Source organism: Lissotriton vulgaris, chromosome 5 (assembly GCF_964263255.1).
Source record: "Lissotriton vulgaris chromosome 5, aLisVul1.2, whole genome shotgun sequence".
In the NCBI taxonomy this organism is placed as follows: Eukaryota; Metazoa; Chordata; class Amphibia; order Caudata; family Salamandridae; genus Lissotriton; species Lissotriton vulgaris.
This window is the reverse complement of record NC_141693.1, coordinates 880,415,245-880,427,744: the sequence shown is the minus strand read 5'-3', so window position 1 is coordinate 880,427,744 and position 12,500 is coordinate 880,415,245. Positions and strand designations below refer to the sequence as shown.

The 12,500-nt window shown below is 46.4% G+C and overlaps 1 non-coding gene and 1 pseudogene across 1 annotated transcript; both read right to left on the bottom strand.

The window, feature by feature from the left end:
- Positions 1-10,991: 10,991 nt before the first annotated feature.
- On the bottom strand, positions 10,992-11,145 carry LOC147711738 (5.8S ribosomal RNA). Its single transcript, XR_015296145.1, has one exon. It is a non-coding gene; the product is annotated as a 5.8S ribosomal RNA (ribosomal RNA).
- A 974-nt stretch (positions 11,146-12,119) lies between these two features.
- Positions 12,120-12,500, bottom strand: part of LOC147711737 (18S ribosomal RNA) — a 1,794-nt pseudogene continuing 1,413 nt past the window's right edge.

Genomic DNA, 12,500 nt, shown 5'->3' with positions numbered 1-12,500 from the left:
ATGCCAAAGTGTATCCGTACTCAGAAGAAGACTACACACCACCAACCAAGGACACCAATATGTCCAACTCTTCAGGTGACGATAGTTCTATTTCCAGTGACTCCAGCAGCGGATCACAAAAACGAGGAGGAGGTGGAAGAGGACGAAGAGGACAACATTGGCCTAACACCTGGCAAGGAGGGCAACAAAGCCAATTCTACGGCTCCCCACCTAACTTCGGTCACATGCAGAACCCCATCTACGGTTTCCCTACAATGTATCCCCCGGGACCAATGCCGCTATTCACGGGCAACCAGGGCCCACACATTCCTTTTTTAGGACAGGGCCGAAGGGCGTGGGGCCGCCGAAGACCAATCCAACACAACACACAGGTCCACTGGGCCGAAGAAGAGAACCCAGTAAGCTCGAACACACGCCAAAAGGCAAAAGAAGCAACACCGGGACCGAGCAAACACTGAACGCCACCGCCCAGCCATCACTGGTATTTAACTTATCCAGTACCCCGTTATCTCACAAAGAACAGTCAGTCCTGGAAAAAGGACTGTCATTTGTGCCAACCGCCAGACTCGACAAATTCAGACTACACGTTGAACTGGCGCAATTTTTCAGAAAACTCAAATTGAAATCGTTCTTTGAAAAACCTACCCCAGAAAGTGATCAACCCCACGAGAACCCCAACATCACGGGTCTCAGGATCAAGTCAACTTTTGTCCCACCACCTTCCACCATCCCTGCCGAAATCACTACATTTGAACAGGCAGTATACCATGACATTGAGAACCTTAACCAGACCAATCACTTCAACAATTTGTCTTGGGAAGATAGACAAACTATACAACGCCTACAAAATAACGCCACACTGGTCATAAAACCAGCCGACAAGGGGGGAGGCATCGTATTGCAGGACAAAACAGATTATGACACTGAATGTCACAGACTTTTAAGCGACAACAGGAACTACCGCAGGTTGGAACAGGATCCAACAGCCAATCTACGAGCAACTATCCTTGCACTTGTCAAGAGGGCAGCAGATGCAGAACATATTCCCAAACGGGAAGCTGAATACCTATGCCCTGAACACTCCAGGACCCCGTACTTCTACACTGTACCCAAAGTACACAAGGGTAAAATCCCACCACCTGGCAGACCTATTGTGTCAGGCATAAACTCCCTATTTGAACCGTTATCACGTTACTGTGATTTTTTCTTAAATCCTTTGGTGCAAAAAACACCCACATACATAAAGGATACTAAACATCTATTACAGGTCATAAACAATATGGACTTTGACCCTGATACACAACTGCTGGTAGGGTTAGACGTGGAGAGCCTGTACACCAGTCTCCCCCAGGATGCCACCTTGAAAGTTCTTCACGACATCTTAGAGGAATCCCCTTGGCCTTACCACACTCCGAGGAGTTTCATACTGGCATGTGCCACTTTGGCCCTCAAAGAAAATTATTTCGAGTATGAGGGCACCTTTTATCTACAAACAAACGGAACATCTATGGGCAGCGTTTTTGCCCCAAGCGTGGCAGGACTATAAGTACCATATGAAAGGAGGGACTTCGCAGCCCCATATTCAAATGCACAGCTATGTGCCGCTAAGTATTGCGTGCACTACTTTTTACACTCCTTAGTTCAGATATAAATTTTAACCATTTTCTTCTATATCTTGACTCTCTTTTTTTTAAACGTTTTTGATCCATTGTTACAATCCACAACTGGGTAAAATGCCGATTTTCAGTCTTTAACATTCCAACTGTGCCAATCCAGGCCTTCATGAAAGAATGCGATGAATGCAAGAAGTCCTTCGTCAATAATCGTTTATTCAGTAGTTAAAAACCCAATGCATTTCGGGCCTCCATGTGCCCTTCTTCGGGGGTCACTACAAATAACAATACAATACAATCAGTCACTTTTAAAATCTGAAATATTTTGTGTTATAATGCACATTTGGCGCTGCGCTTAAAACAGAATAATTTTAACATTTATCTTAATACACTGCGTGCCCATGTTTATTCTTCAACCTTGGTTATAAAAGTACTAGGTTGTGAAGATACGGGGTGTGAGAGCAAATGTTCACCGTAGTAATTATTCAGCTGGTTCTATCGGTTCTAATCTCTCTTATCTGGCGTGCGCACAAGCTGAAACCCTTCCGTGGCCCTACGTTTGTATAGGCGTTTCCTCCATTAACCTTACGCGCTGTTAAATGCCTCGGTTTTTTACAACTGTTTGACAAGTGCTGTGCTTGAATCTTGATAAAATGCTAAAAGTTACACAGTCGATATTTAGCGTTTCCTCATTACTACGTTTGCCACATAAAATATGCGCTCTGTCTCGCTAACGCTTACCCGGTTCTGCAGACTGTTAACATCGCGCGTCCTCATACTGATTGCTCACGCCGCTGTACTAAATTATTCACTGCCCACGCTATTTGAAGTTCTCCACCCTCGTGTTCACCCTCCCTATTCCTCCGTGGTCCTAGCGCCTTCTATTCCATCAATATTACTTACTCAAAATAAAATACATTTCCCAAGGTGCATCATTTTGCTACAAAGCGTGACTCACAAAGTGCATAAACATATAAAATGTAAAAGTCACTTAGATTCAGTTGCCAAAGCTCGCATCTTCAGTATATGTATTGATACTGTTGCGAGGGACTTCGATGTTAATTCCAATTGTGTATTTAAACAGTTCATGTTTCCCATTCGTCTCAATTCCTTAGTGGGGGTGCTATCCCTGGTTTTGGGCAAAGTTAAGACATTTCACATAGTGGGGGATGCACACCAATTTTTAAACCGACTTTATTAATTCTTCCAAGTTAATCCATCCTTCGTTTTGATTGCGTGCAAATGAGATTTTTAGGCATGCCCTGCTGCCAATTGTTAAGAAACATATGAAAGGAGGGACTTCGCAGCCCCATATTCAAATGCACAGCTATGTGCCGCTAAGTATTGCGTGCACTACTTTTTACACTCCTTAGTTCAGATATAAATTTTAACCATTTTCTTCTATATCTTGACTCTCTTTTTTTTAAACGTTTTTGATCCATTGTTACAATCCACAACTGGGTAAAATGCCGATTTTCAGTCTTTAACATTCCAACTGTGCCAATCCAGGCCTTCATGAAAGAATGCGATGAATGCAAGAAGTCCTTCGTCAATAATCGTTTATTCAGTAGTTAAAAACCCAATGCATTTCGGGCCTCCATGTGCCCTTCTTCGGGGGTCACTACAAATAACAATACAATACAATCAGTCACTTTTAAAATCTGAAATATTTTGTGTTATAATGCACATTTGGCGCTGCGCTTAAAACAGAATAATTTTAACATTTATCTTAATACACTGCGTGCCCATGTTTATTCTTCAACCTTGGTTATAAAAGTACTAGGTTGTGAAGATACGGGGTGTGAGAGCAAATGTTCACCGTAGTAATTATTCAGCTGGTTCTATCGGTTCTAATCTCTCTTATCTGGCGTGCGCACAAGCTGAAACCCTTCCGTGGCCCTACGTTTGTATAGGCGTTTCCTCCATTAACCTTACGCGCTGTTAAATGCCTCGGTTTTTTACAACTGTTTGACAAGTGCTGTGCTTGAATCTTGATAACATGCTAAAAGTTACACAGTCGATATTTAGCGTTTCCTCATTACTACGTTTGCCACATAAAATATGCGCTCTGTCTCGCTAACGCTTACCCGGTTCTGCAGACTGTTAACATCGCGCGTCTTCATACTGATTGCTCACGCCGCTGTACTAAATTATTCACTGCCCACGCTATTTGAAGTTCCCCACCTCGTGTTCACCCTCCCTATTCCTCCGTGGTCCTAGCGCCTTCTATTCCATCAATATTACTTACTCAAAATAAAATACATTTCCCAAGGTGCATCATTTTGCTACAAAGCGTGACTCACAAAGTGCATAAACATATAAAATGTAAAAGTCACTTAGATTCAGTTGCCAAAGCTCGCATCTTCAGTATATGTATTGATACTGTTGCGAGGGACTTCGATGTTAATTCCAATTGTGTATTTAAACAGTTCATGTTTCCCATTCGTCTCAATTCCTTAGTGGGGGTGCTATCCCTGGTTTTGGGCAAAGTTAAGACATTTCACATAGTGGGGGATGCACACCAATTTTTAAACCGACTTTATTAATTCTTCCAAGTTAATCCATCCTTCGTTTTGATTGCGTGCAAATGAGATTTTTAGGCATGCCCTGCTGCCAATTGTTAAGAAACATATGAAAGGAGGGACTTCGCAGCCCCATATTCAAATGCACAGCTATGTGCCGCTAAGTATTGCGTGCACTACTTTTTACACTCCTTAGTTCAGATATAAATTTTAACCATTTTCTTCTATATCTTGACTCTCTTTTTTTTAAACGTTTTTGATCCATTGTTACAATCCACAACTGGGTAAAATGCCGATTTTCAGTCTTTAACATTCCAACTGTGCCAATCCAGGCCTTCATGAAAGAATGCGATGAATGCAAGAAGTCCTTCGTCAATAATCGTTTATTCAGTAGTTAAAAACCCAATGCATTTCGGGCCTCCATGTGCCCTTCTTCGGGGGTCACTACAAATAACAATACAATACAATCAGTCACTTTTAAAATCTGAAATATTTTGTGTTATAATGCACATTTGGCGCTGCGCTTAAAACAGAGTCGGTTTAAAAATTGGTGTGCATCCCCCACTATGTGAAATGTCTTAACTTTGCCCAAAACCAGGGATAGCACCCCCACTAAGGAATTGAGACGAATGGGAAACATGAACTGTTTAAATACACAATTGGAATTAACATCGAAGTCCCTCGCAACAGTATCAATACATATACTGAAGATGCGAGCTTTGGCAACTGAATCTAAGTGACTTTTACATTTTATATGTTTATGCACTTTGTGAGTCACGCTTTGTAGCAAAATGATGCACCTTGGGAAATGTATTTTATTTTGAGTAAGTAATATTGATGGAATAGAAGGCTCTAGGACCACGGAGGAATAGGGAGGGTGAACACGAGGGTGGAGAACTTCAAATAGCGTGGGCAGTGAATAATTTAGTACAGCGGCGTGAGCAATCAGTATGAGGACGCGCGATGTTAACAGTCTGCAGAACCGGGTAAGCGTTAGCGAGACAGAGCGCATATTTTATGTGGCAAACGTAGTAATGAGGAAACGCTAAATATCGACTGTGTAACTTTTAGCATGTTATCAAGATTCAAGCACAGCACTTGTCAAACAGTTGTAAAAAACCGAGGCATTTAACAGCGCGTAAGGTTAATGGAGGAAACGCCTATACAAACGTAGGGCCACGGAAGGGTTTCAGCTTGTGCGCACGCCAGATAAGAGAGATTAGAACCGATAGAACCAGCTGAATAATTACTACGGTGAACATTTGCTCTCACACCCCGTATCTTCACAACCTAGTACTTTTATAACCAAGGTTGAAGAATAAACATGGGCACGCAGTGTATTAAGATAAATGTTAAAATTATTCTGTTTTAAGCGCAGCGCCAAATGTGCATTATAACACAAAATATTTCAGATTTTAAAAGTGACTGATTGTATTGTATTGTTATTTGTAGTGACCCCCGAAGAAGGGCACATGGAGGCCCGAAATGCATTGGGTTTTTAACTACTGAATAAACGATTATTGACGAAGGACTTCTTGCATTCATCGCATTCTTTCATGAAGGCCTGGATTGGCACAGTTGGAATGTTAAAGACTGAAAATCGGCATTTTACCCAGTTGTGGATTGTAACAATGGATCAAAAACGTTTAAAAAAAAGAGAGTCAAGATATAGAAGAAAATGGTTAAAATTTATATCTGAACTAAGGAGTGTAAAAAGTAGTGCACGCAATACTTAGCGGCACATAGCTGTGCATTTGAATATGGGGCTGCGAAGTCCCTCCTTTCATATGTTTCTTAACAATTGGCAGCAGGGCATGCCTAAAAATCTCATTTGCACGCAATCAAAACGAAGGATGGATTAACTTGGAAGAATTAATAAAGTCGGTTTAAAAATTGGTGTGCATCCCCCACTATGTGAAATGTCTTAACTTTGCCCAAAACCAGGGATAGCACCCCCACTAAGGAATTGAGACGAATGGGAAACATGAACTGTTTAAATACACAATTGGAATTAACATCGAAGTCCCTCGCAACAGTATCAATACATATACTGAAGATGCGAGCTTTGGCAACTGAATCTAAGTGACTTTTACATTTTATATGTTTATGCACTTTGTGAGTCACGCTTTGTAGCAAAATGATGCACCTTGGGAAATGTATTTTATTTTGAGTAAGTAATATTGATGGAATAGAAGGCGCTAGGACCACGGAGGAATAGGGAGGGTGAACACGAGGGTGGAGAACTTCAAATAGCGTGGGCAGTGAATAATTTAGTACAGCGGCGTGAGCAATCAGTATGAGGACGCGCGATGTTAACAGTCTGCAGAACCGGGTAAGCGTTAGCGAGACAGAGCGCATATTTTATGTGGCAAACGTAGTAATGAGGAAACGCTAAATATCGACTGTGTAACTTTTAGCATGTTATCAAGATTCAAGCACAGCACTTGTCAAACAGTTGTAAAAAACCGAGGCATTTAACAGCGCGTAAGGTTAATGGAGGAAACGCCTATACAAACGTAGGGCCACGGAAGGGTTTCAGCTTGTGCGCACGCCAGATAAGAGAGATTAGAACCGATAGAACCAGCTGAATAATTACTACGGTGAACATTTGCTCTCACACCCCGTATCTTCACAACCTAGTACTTTTATAACCAAGGTTGAAGAATAAACATGGGCACGCAGTGTATTAAGATAAATGTTAAAATTATTCTGTTTTAAGCGCAGCGCCAAATGTGCATTATAACACAAAATATTTCAGATTTTAAAAGTGACTGATTGTATTGTATTGTTATTTGTAGTGACCCCCGAAGAAGGGCACATGGAGGCCCGAAATGCATTGGGTTTTTAACTACTGAATAAACGATTATTGACAAAGGACTTCTTGCATTCATCGCATTCTTTCATGAAGGCCTGGATTGGCACAGTTGGAATGTTAAAGACTGAAAATCGGCATTTTACCCAGTTGTGGATTGTAACAATGGATCAAAAACGTTTAAAAAAAAGAGAGTCAAGATATAGAAGAAAATGGTTAAAATTTATATCTGAACTAAGGAGTGTAAAAAGTAGTGCACGCAATACTTAGCGGCACATAGCTGTGCATTTGAATATGGGGCTGCGAAGTCCCTCCTTTCATATGTTTCTTAACAATTGGCAGCAGGGCATGCCTAAAAATCTCATTTGCACGCAATCAAAACGAAGGATGGATTAACTTGGAAGAATTAATAAAGTCGGTTTAAAAATTGGTGTGCATCCCCCACTATGTGAAAGGACTATAAGTACACCATTTTGAATGCACTAACATCTCTGTGGAAACCAACCCGTTCAGTGATCACATCCTGAAATGGCACAGGTATGTTGATGATATTCTGGTCATCTGGCAAGGTTCCCAGGATGACCTGGACAAATTCATGACCTGGCTCAACACCAGGGACCCATATCTGAATTTCACCAGCACAGCAAGCAACCACCAACTACCCTTCTTAGATCTGGACATCACAGCCAAAGATCGGACCCTTATCACTACCACATACTACAAACCAACAGCGAGGAATTCACTGCTCCACTTCACGAGCTTTCACCCTCGCCCTCTCAAAGAAAACTTACCATTCGGCCAGTTTCTCCGCATACGCAGAAACTGCACCAACGTCAGTGATTATAAATCACAATCAGCAGACTTGGCCACCAAACTGGCAAGCCGTGGCTACCCAAAAGCCATTATCCGCAAAACACAGAAAAGGGCGAGAAACCAAAACCGTGACGCACTCCTTGAAACCATCACAAAGGAGGATCTGGAACAACCAATAACCTGCGTCACAACCTACAATACAGCATCCAACGAGGTAGCAAAAATCATCAAAAAACATTGGAGAATAATCAACTCCGGGCAGAGGAAATGGGACGCACCAAGATTTGCGTACAAGAGGTGCAACAATCTAAAAGATCAACTGGTGAGCACCCGACCGAGATTACCACCAAAGCTGCCCACAAACACAGTCCTCAATGCATGGGGCCTGCCCAAGATCACTGGACATTACCCCTGCAACGACTGCAGTGTGTGTCACCTCACAACCCACACCAAAACTCTGAACCTTGAACCCAACAAGACCTGGACTCAACGGAACCACACTAACTGTAACTCACGCAATGTGATATACCTCCTCACATGTATGTGTGGCCCCCGGTATGTGGGGATGACAACACGCAAAGTCAAAACCAGAATAACCGAGCATCGAAGTACCATAAGATGCAAGAAAAACATCAGTAGACTTACTAATCACTTCATCACCCACTGCCATACACCCAATGACCTCAACTGGACAGTCATTGAACAAATCCCAGAAAGCCCTATTGACAATGACAAGAAACTTCTCAGTAAAGAACAGCGATGGATATATCACCTTTCAACTGCCACTGATGGTCTGAACGATGCATCCCATGGAATTCCTTAACATCCCCATAACCCACCTGCCCACTATATACTGGAATCCCCCCCTGTAAAATATCTCCCTTGAGATAGAGCCTCACAGTTCTGAGATATGGGATTGTGGATCCCCTCCCATGATTATGACTCTTCTGTACATTACCCTGGCACCGCTACAATAGGATAGCCCTCCGATGGCACACTGCCCATTTTATTTGCCCATTTTATTCACTCATTCACACTGTATCATGCCCAATCCCCTAAGGGCACTGATACTCTGATATTCTAACACGAATGCGCATACTCTATAAGCCCCTCTGTGTAATAGCACTGCCGATAATGGCCTGCACAGGCACACTAGCACATCGCGCGCGCAACTCTCCAATGCGCATGTGCGAAGACAACACTAACGTTCGCACATGCGCTTTGATAGCGAGAATCACTGCGCATGCGCGCAAACTGGCCACAACTCCTCGAGCATGCGCGAAGACTCGCGACCACTCCCCACGCACCTGGGCAATATCATGTCTCGGCAGCTCGAGTCTATCTACCATTTCTCTAATCATACAGGTGCGCACAATTACCCAATCGACCGCAGTATAAAACCCAGCAGCAATGGCCATAACTTACCGGTTCTGCAAAGGAGGCACTACAGGTCCAAAGCAGGCTCTGGCCAGAAATGCTGTGAGTATGACGAACTACCAACTCTACTACGGGTAAGCGCTACTTTTCTCCCCTACAGGTCTCCTAACCCTAGTGGCAACACCTTTCTCTTCCTCACAGGGCCAACCCCTTGCCACTTCAAAACCTTGAAGCAAAACTCCTTATAACTAGCGTAAGAAAGTATTCCTGCGCTCCCTTTCTTCTTTACCACTTTTTCACTAATATTGTGAATACCGTTTCTTTAGCCACCCCACCAACGAAATTCAAGTGCGATTCTCACAATAATGGTACCACCAGTATCATTACACCCTAGCCGCTTATAGCCTGCACCCTCATCGCTATAAAGTCGGCTGTAATGAATATGTATGCAATACTTTTTAGTGACTCTCTTTTCCCCTTGTATGTTTTGTCCTTGTCCTTACATGTTACATGTACAGGTGTTTTTTTGAGAAGGGAATCCCCCTCTCACACATAGATTAACACTTTAGGGCGTGTAGACACATAGTCTGAATCACACACCCACTAGTTTTAATTGCACACACCTTTTAATCTGTCCTGAAGAAAGCCAGCATATTCATAAGGCACTGGCTGAAACATGTTGACCCATCACAGGATGTGGGAGGTCGTAACTCGCCTCTAACATCCCACAGCCTTATTTTTAACCGCTGACGGCGGCTCAGGTATTAAAGTTTAATCCACCTTCGGGTACTGGGACCTCCGCCAAGCCGTTTTAAATTCACATTCAAAACACCCTTCACTGCACACTCAGCGACATACCTGCTCCGCTGTAATCAGGCGTCAAAGCACACCCGGGACACGCTAGGTGTCACTGGGTGGGCCCGATGATGAAGCATGCCACCAACTAGGTTGGTGGGTGAGGGCTTCATGAGCACACCTACCAGGTGTCACTACCCCTTGACGAAACAATACTGAGTCACTTAGATTTAAATACTAAATCTTGTTAATCCTCCCTCAACTTTAGCTAGTCTCTTTTTGATTAAACTCTATATAATTTGGGGATACGGACTAGCTATCTGGTCCTCTCTCTCCCTCTTGATACACGATCGGGTGGGTATCCGACATCACCGCAGACCGCTAGCGCCCGGCATGGGCCTCCCTGCCCGGCGGCGCAACGCGGTCGGGGTGCACTGAGAACAATCCGCCCCAGTCGGTCTTCTGTACGCCACATTTCATGCGCCCGCCGCCAGGTAGGGATTCGGCGCTGGGCTCTTCCCTCTTCACTCGCTGTTACTGGGGGAATCCTGGTTAGTTTCTTTTCCTAGGCTTAGTAATATGCTTAAAGTCAGCGGGTCGCCACGTCCGATCTGAGGTCGTAGTCGGAAGAATGATGCCGGAGCGTCAAAGGGGGTTGCCAGGGAAGGCCAGGCCCCCCTCCTGGAGCAGGGGGGCCCAGCAGCGCATGCCCTCTTTCCCCGGATTGCATCTGGAAGGGTTTCGCCCTCCCCGGGAAGCCGGCCGCAGAGGTGGGCGCCCAAGGCACGTGCGCACTGGCAGCCGGTGAGACACCACAGACAACCACGTGCGGCAGGCAGACAGGTGCCCCGGGATGGGTCCCAGGGCGAACCAGTCACCAGGCCCCTTTCTCAGGGGCCAGGCACGCTGGCGGCGTACCTCCGCGGCAGGACCCGGTGAGGGACCCTGCCACGGGCGATCGGGGGTCTGACTTAGTGGGGGGACCAAGAGGAAGCGGAGCTAACCCTGCAACAGTCCCAACCGCATCCCAGGGAAGTCCCGGGGCGATTGACGATCAAGCGACCCTCAGACAGGCGTAGCCCCGGGAGGAACCCGAGGTTGCAAGGTACGTTCGAAGTGTTGATGATCAATGTGTCCTGCAATTCACACTAATTCTCGCAACTAGCTGCATTCTTCATCGACACGTGAGCCGAGTGATCCACCGCCAAGAATCACAGGCAACTTTTTGAAAACGTTCGCCCACCTGCGGACGCAGGAGATGTGGGAGGAAGGTGACACCGTCCGCCCACCGCCTGTACGGCATGACGGCCCGGTTGCCCCGTTCAAGGCTTCCCCTCTGGGAGTCAGACGGCACCATTGGGAGAAAAAAACATTGCCAAGCGCTCGGCCTGGGAGTCCCCCTCGACCCACAGGAGAGGAAGGGGGATCCCAGTGCGACTGGAGCAGGAAGCCCCGCAGCCGCCGGTCCCTCCCGGGAACATCGGGAGGGACCACACGAGTCTTCAAACCCCCCGGCCCGGCCACACGGGACCGGATCAAACCGGGTACCTGGCAACGAGGGAAGGTCGCTCCGCCTGCACGTCAGCCGTCCGTCGCCGGGCGGCTCCGAGCCATGCTGACAGGCTGGCAATTAGCCCACCACCATCCTCGCCTGGGTTGGAGGCGCCAGTAGAGAAGAGCCAGTTGGCTCCACATCCCACATGCCTCCCACCCAGAGGAGCCAAAGGTCCCCTCAAGGGCCCTTGGCCCCTTCTCTTCCAGGCTTCCCTGCCACATGAGAAAGGCAAGTCCCCGGTAGCCCAGACCGGGACTCGGGCATGGGAGGGCCCAGCCGGCGCCAGGGCCTTTCAAGGGAAGGGTAGTACCAACCCGGGGGATGCACTGCCATTTGATTTCCCCCCATCCGAGGGGGATGTCATGCCAGGTGAACTTGGGTTCCGTCTCAGAGAGGGACAGGGGACAAGGGCCGTCCCCCTCCCCAGTCCTTCACACGTCAGTCAGGCCCTCCCAGGGGGAGAGGCCCTCCGAAGTCCCAGTCCTCACCCAAGCACCCCATGTGGCTGCAGACCGCTCCGCCAGCTGGGGCACGCCAGGGCAGGGCCGGGCCCTGTGCCTACGGTGTGTGCTTTCAGGAGGTGGCCGAGGGCTTCAGGCTGGCACCATCGGTCACTCGGGCCACTCCGCCATTAATGATCCTTCCGCAGGTTCACCTACGGAAACCTTATTCCGACTTTTACTTCCTCTAGATAGTCAAGTTTGATTGTCTTCTCAGCACTCCGCCAGGGCCATTGCTGACCCCGATTGGGTCGATCCAAGGACCTCACTAAACCATCAAATCAGTAGTAGCAACGGACGGTGTGTACAAGGGGCAGGGACTTAATCAACGCGAACTTATGACCCGCACTTACTGGGAATTCCTTGTTCATGGGAAATATTTGCAATCTCCAATCCCTATCACGAACGGGGTTCAGCGGGTTACCCGCACCTGTCGGCGAAGGGTAGACTCACCCTGATCCATTCAGTGTAGCGCACGTGCAGCCCCGGACATCTAAGGGCACCACAGACCTG